At 45.7% G+C, this 5961-nt stretch overlaps 1 long non-coding RNA gene across 1 annotated transcript; it reads left to right on the top strand.

Moving 5' to 3' along the window:
* Positions 1–1819: 1819 nt before the first annotated feature.
* Positions 1820–3071, top strand: LOC121113158. The gene is made up of 2 exons (XR_005858275.2): positions 1820–2286; positions 2662–3071. It is a non-coding gene; the product is annotated as an uncharacterized LOC121113158 (long non-coding RNA).
* Positions 3072–5961: the final 2890 nt, after the last annotated feature.

Here is a 5961-nt window from a genome sequence, read left to right as displayed (position 1 = left end):
ACCATTTGAGAGATGGCTTCAAGGATCCAGTTACTATTTTGAGGTCTAAGAGTGATATGCAAGTTTCTTAGATGTACAAGAGGGTAGTGAGAGTTTCCAGATGCAGAAGTCCCTTCTCATCACTTTCAGTGCCCTTTCGCCTGTGCTCCACTGAAAAGGAATTGTAAATGAATACATGAACTTCAGGATGTTGAACCTTGAGCTTCTTTGCTGAAGTAGAGGAGCAGCTAAGGCAAATAGCTTGCCTATGTTATGGGAAGAACAGGGGGATGGTCTCCACTGTAACACTGAAGTTGCTGGAAGTGCTCCAAGACCCGAAACTGAAATTTCCATCAGCAAGGGTGGTGGTGATGGTGTATGGGATAAGTCTCTCCATCAAGCACAGACCATCCCCTGTGCCTCTGGAGCCAAGGAGGCTCTGTAGAGTCTGGAGGAGCACTCACAACTCAGGGATTTCCATGGCCTTAGATTTCCACCACCATGCTGGAAACGTTACAGGCCAATTTTCATCTATTTACTCAGCTATGGTAGCCTTTCATTTCCGAGAAACACAGTCATGATGGCAACAAAAAATTATGTCCTTTCATGCCTCAGAAATGTTTCAGTACAAGTTTGTTTTGCTCTCAGATTAGGGTTGGGCAGACACAAAGGTGCTGTTTCTGATGTTATCCAAGCTCTTTTATTCCTCCTTCACTTTCGTGTGCCTGTTGTCTTTGGGAGAGCACTCCTCGCAGTAATAAGGTGGCATCTCCCCAGAGTGCCTCCAAGCTACCTCTGGCATTCATGCTGCAACCCATCCTCTGTCAGGCCTGAGTAATCAAGTATAGATAATCAGCAGCTCCTTACAGCAGTTTTTCCAAGAGTGAGTGAAAAACAAGAAACAGTAATAATTGTGTCAGGCTACCACAGGCTTATTACAAAACAGAAAACAGACAGAGAGCGGAGCATCTCAGCAGGTAGCTTCCCGCCATCGGCTCAGACAGCAACAGGCAGCTGCTTTCCATAGCCACTGCACTGCGGTCACTGTGCCCTGCCCGGAGCCCACCAAGGCAGAGCAGCTTTCTCTCTGCCACGAACCCTCTCCAAGAGAGGTTGTTGCCACTTGCAGCTCCCCTGCCTCCCAGCCCGTGCGTCCTTGGAAAGGAGATTGTCCCCTCCTTCCTAAGATGGGGTGGGGGCAAGGGGGCCAGCTACCAGCATGGCAGCCTGCCCCTGGGCCCAGGCGCAGCACCAGGCAGTGACCAAGGCCTTGTGTGAGCGTGCCAGTGTGCTTATCTCATGATACTCATGCAGCAGTGGATGAATTTTGTTGGTGTGGGCCCTCTCTGCTGTGACATTCCATACTTTCCCTTGTGTGTGTACAGGTTGTCTGTACAACCTACACAGCACTCATCCAGGGTGCTTACCAGCTCGTGCAGGCAGTATTTTCTATGCCTGCTGCTATGCAGGACACTTTGAACCAGCTCAATAAAAACACATTTATGCCGATGCTGGCTGCTTTTGTCAGAGCAGAAACAGTCCGGCCCCATCTCACAGCCCTCCTGCTGCTTTGCTTGTGCTAGAGTTGGTTCGAGTGCCTTTGCTGTGCCCTGCCAGCAAGCACACACTGCTGCTGCTCTCGCGCTCTCCTGCTTTCCTTCCCCCACCCATCTTAGGAAATAATTAGCAAAGAAGAAATAATAAAGCAATAGAGTGCACTGCTGAGGCTTCCGACAGCTGCTGGCAGCCGTGCTAGCATGCTCCTGGAGCTGCCGCTTCCCAAGAGAGCCACGTCAGCCTCCTTTCCCGGGTGCCCCCACCCTCCCCGCACCGGGGCAGAGGGCAGATAGAGAGGAAGGCGTCCCGGTGGCACCAGCCTCCTGCAGCACGTGGGCATTGCAGGAAAAGGGAATGCCGCCTTTCCCTCAGGGCAGGACAGGCAGTGTCCCACTGTGCAAAGCTCTGCCACAGTGAATATGTGGGCTGTGGGTTCAGGATGTAAACGGGTGCACTGTTAGAGCAGCATACATCTGTGGTGTTGCTTGTCTCAGCCAAAAGTATCAGAGATTACTAAAGTAGCAGCAGCAAACTCTGTCACAACCCAATGAGCGCTGATGAGTGCATCTGAAGTTCAGAGAGTGAGAAGTATGTAGGATGCAGAGCTCCCTGGAACCAAGACAGGCACCAAGGGGACATCTTGCCACTTCCCACTTCTCGGATGAGATGGTCAAAGGAGGAAAGCACAGCTGCTTTGCCACCTCCTCTCCAGCCTCAGCTGCTCTACTGAGAGCCACTGCAATGGCATCGGTAAGTAGCAATGACAGCAATGAAATTTCTTTCCAATTTGACACTTGTCAAGTCCTCCACTGCAAAAATATGGCCAGAAAGCACAGCAATACTTTTGTCTTGCACGAGGCCAGACATAAACAAGACCTCTTAATGGAGCTGGGGAAAGGGCTTTACAATACATGAGCTACCTGCTGAGCATAACGTTTCTGCTTGGACATAATGGTGGGGCATATTTCTTGTGTAATCCTCAGAATAATGAGGACAGGCAAAAACGTAGTCTCTGATAGATACGTGTTGCTGCCGTCCCACAAGGACAGCATTTCTGTTTATGGGCAGCTTTGGAGTCACTTCTCTGTGGGAACAACTTTTGATAGCTCTTAATCTCCCCATCAGGTCCCACCACATTGACAGCAGGGAGATTGAGATTTTCCGGCACTCTGGGAACCTCCATGTCAGCTCTGCACTTTGCAGCATTCCTTCTACCTTGCCATACACTTGATATGGCATATGTTCACCACTTTCTTACTGATGTCATATAATTGCAGTGTCCTTATTTGATTAGCAAGCTCAGGCATGCTTGACTCACGTTGTATCTCAGTTGTTTTCATCCATAAACACTGATGTGTTAACTTCTGAAACAATGCCTATGTAACTCCCAGGGCAGAGTTTTGATTTCGTCCTGGAACAAGGACAATCTTCCCTTGTCTGATGGCTTTTTATTCTTCATCTTTTCCCATCAGTTGCTTCTCAAACAAGATTTTCACTGGCAATAACGAGAATAAACTTAATTAATTGTTTGGAAATTTAATGTCTCCTGCTAGCTGTTTCTCAGGTACATATTTAACTTTTTTACTGCTTGTTGGATCAAATACCCTAATATGGATTCAAAATTTAAAGCCTACCTCCACTGCTCAGACCACCCTCCAAAGCAGGGATGTGCAGCTAGCATGCACACACATTCCAAAAGCAGTCTGGTTGCCTTTGCATAGTGCCAAACCTTCTGACCTGAAATTTTCTGGCTGCTGCCAGTGCCCAGGCTGTCCCTCTCCAAAGCGCTTTGCTACCCTACCCCACATGCCTCTACAGACAGGTATTCTCTCCAGGTACTGACTGGTGGCCTTGACTGAGGACAACTGGGAGAACCATTTGAGGAACTTGCTTTCGCTGTTTAATGTCCTTCCCCTCACCTCCCATCCAGCAGGGAGATTCTTCCCGTAATTCTTCCTCAATCCCTGCCTCTTCAGCCCTGCTGGAAAAGAGCTCAGAGCTATCCCAGGAGCCTGGCCTGCCACCCCACCCTTCTTACCCACTGCTGGCACCTGCACCCTGCACACTCCACTTACATATCGTCCTCTGAGGCTGTTTAGCTCCAGTGTGGATATCACAACCACTTGTCTAGAGGCTTGATTCTCCACCCGCTTATATCTTCTGAGTCTTTTCTAAGTATCCACAGGTCCACAGAGGGATCCCTGTGAACTGATGGGTGGTGCTTGACCAAGGGAGGCCACTGAGAAGTTCAGCTCCAGACTTTCTTTCTAACAAGTGACCTGCGAGTGAAATGTGGGAAAAGTAGTACCTAGATCATCATCTGGTATAAATCAACAAAGCCCCACTAAAGACATTAAAGCTATACTGGTCTACACCATCTGGGAGTTTGGCCGCAGGGAAGGACTTCTTAATGTTGAGTTTTTAGCCTTTGTCACAGATAGACATGGGAGGAGAGTTAGTGCCCGATCTGCACTCAGCGAGTGTTACCAACCCCTACAGAGATCAATAGCAGCTCCCTGCTCACATCAAGGGCAGAGTGATGCCCTAAAATTAGCATCTGTTTGAATCAGTGCATTGTATCTTGTTTGCAGATTAGTAGCACTGAGTAGATATTGAGGGCACAGGAAAGCTAGCCAGCTTAAACAAAGTCAGAACTGACCTGAATTTTTTCTAAGCTGAAACTGACCTTTTTGGATAGGACAGGGAAGAAGAGGTGTTCAGAAACACTCAGGTTTAGGTTCAGATCAGTGTTTTGTGTCTTCTCGTGCACTATCTGACTGGACCAGATAAGGAATAATACAATTTTACATACTTCCAACTTGGGCTGAATGGAGCAGTGCTGGGCTCCTGTACTTGGAAAAAGCAGTTCCTCTTCTAATTTAGAGACCAACTAAGTGCTGAGAAATAGGCTTTGGTGGTTTGTCTACATCCTCGAAAGCTGTGCCTATCAACTAGCTACAAGCTTGGGCAGCTCCTCAGCCCAGACGTTCTCAAAGAGACAAATCATATTTGCTGTGTAGTGTTTCACTTATTTCTTCATGCTGTATCACAGTTATATTCTGAACTGCAAAAGATGAAACAAATCTGGAGAGAAAGGAAACATGTTTATTCTTTGCATTTACGGCAACGATAAATTCCCTTAAGGCATCGCTTTTTTCATTTAATACGGGGAGTACCAAATGTGGGCTGGCTAATGGATATTTTATGAATGCAATCTGGCCTTGAGCAACTGATTGCTTAACAATTAGGTAAAATATTGAAGCATGCAAAAATAAGAAAGATTTTTCTTTTAAATGACCACGAACAGAATATGATGATATGTCAGTTTGGGGCAGCTAAATTACAACTATGGCAGCATACGTCTTCAATACACAGACTCTTCCTTTAAGAACACTTCTGTAATACTTTACAGCCTCTGAAGCTTACTGAACTAAAAATGCCCACACTCTGCTTTGTAGTTTATCTTTCTCTAAGCCGAGATTTTATTTTATTTTAATTTAATTTTGTTTTTTGGTCACTGTATATTTCTGTTTCAGTGGATAATATTTTTCTTGCTGGAAGAAGGTAGAGGGTGTATGCAGAGAACGGTTTCCTCTAGGTCCTAGCGCACTTCCTCTGTCTGCATCCAAGCCAGCAGGATAAAAAAAACACAGGCGAGCTGCTCTTTCACAATGCAAAATTGCAAGCACTGTTTTCTTTCTGCTTTTTTTTTTTGCTATCTTAACTATTGCTTAACTTTTGCTATTTGTGCTTTTTCCTTGCTCATCGTAAGAGTAATATTATTATTATTTTTTTTTAGTCCAGCATAGTCCATGGGTGAATAATTAGACATTAATGAAAAGAAGAACTAATGAATGGACTAGTTATTGGTGCTCAATCTTTCTGCTGATATATGTATTTATCCACTGATCCCACTGTTATGAATAATACACATATTCATCACACAACTGCTTGAAGGGACAACATTCTCATCCAGGTCCTCTGTGCATCTTAAGTAGCCACAGCTTCCCCTGAGATTTGGAACTAAAGGACGAAACTTATCTTTGGTGTAAATTGTACTGAGATAAGTGAAATCACTGAGACCTGGAATGAATCTGACCCAGGGAGAGAGACTCTCAAGAGCTCCATTTAATCTCTATCGCAGCACGGTTTTCCCCAGGAATCTCCATAGCCATTCATCTCTCTAACACACATAATAAATAATTTACTCACAGATATACGGGAGCACTTTGGTTCAATCTGCTAATGATCGTAGCATTGAAAGGGGCTCTAACATGCTTTGAGCCTCTTTACTTTGCCTGAGAGACGCAAAGTGCCATTACTGTAAAATGAGACGATGAGAAACAAAGAGGAGGTGGTATAGCCAAACTCCTGAATTGTGACTTCTGTCCTTAAACTCTGCATGGCACATTTGTGATCATTTTT

This window comes from Gallus gallus, chromosome 3 (genome assembly GCF_016699485.2).
Source record: "Gallus gallus isolate bGalGal1 chromosome 3, bGalGal1.mat.broiler.GRCg7b, whole genome shotgun sequence".
Taxonomy (NCBI): Eukaryota; Metazoa; Chordata; class Aves; order Galliformes; family Phasianidae; genus Gallus; species Gallus gallus.
Note: the sequence above shows the minus strand (reverse complement) of the source record. Positions and strands in the feature narration are given on the sequence as shown.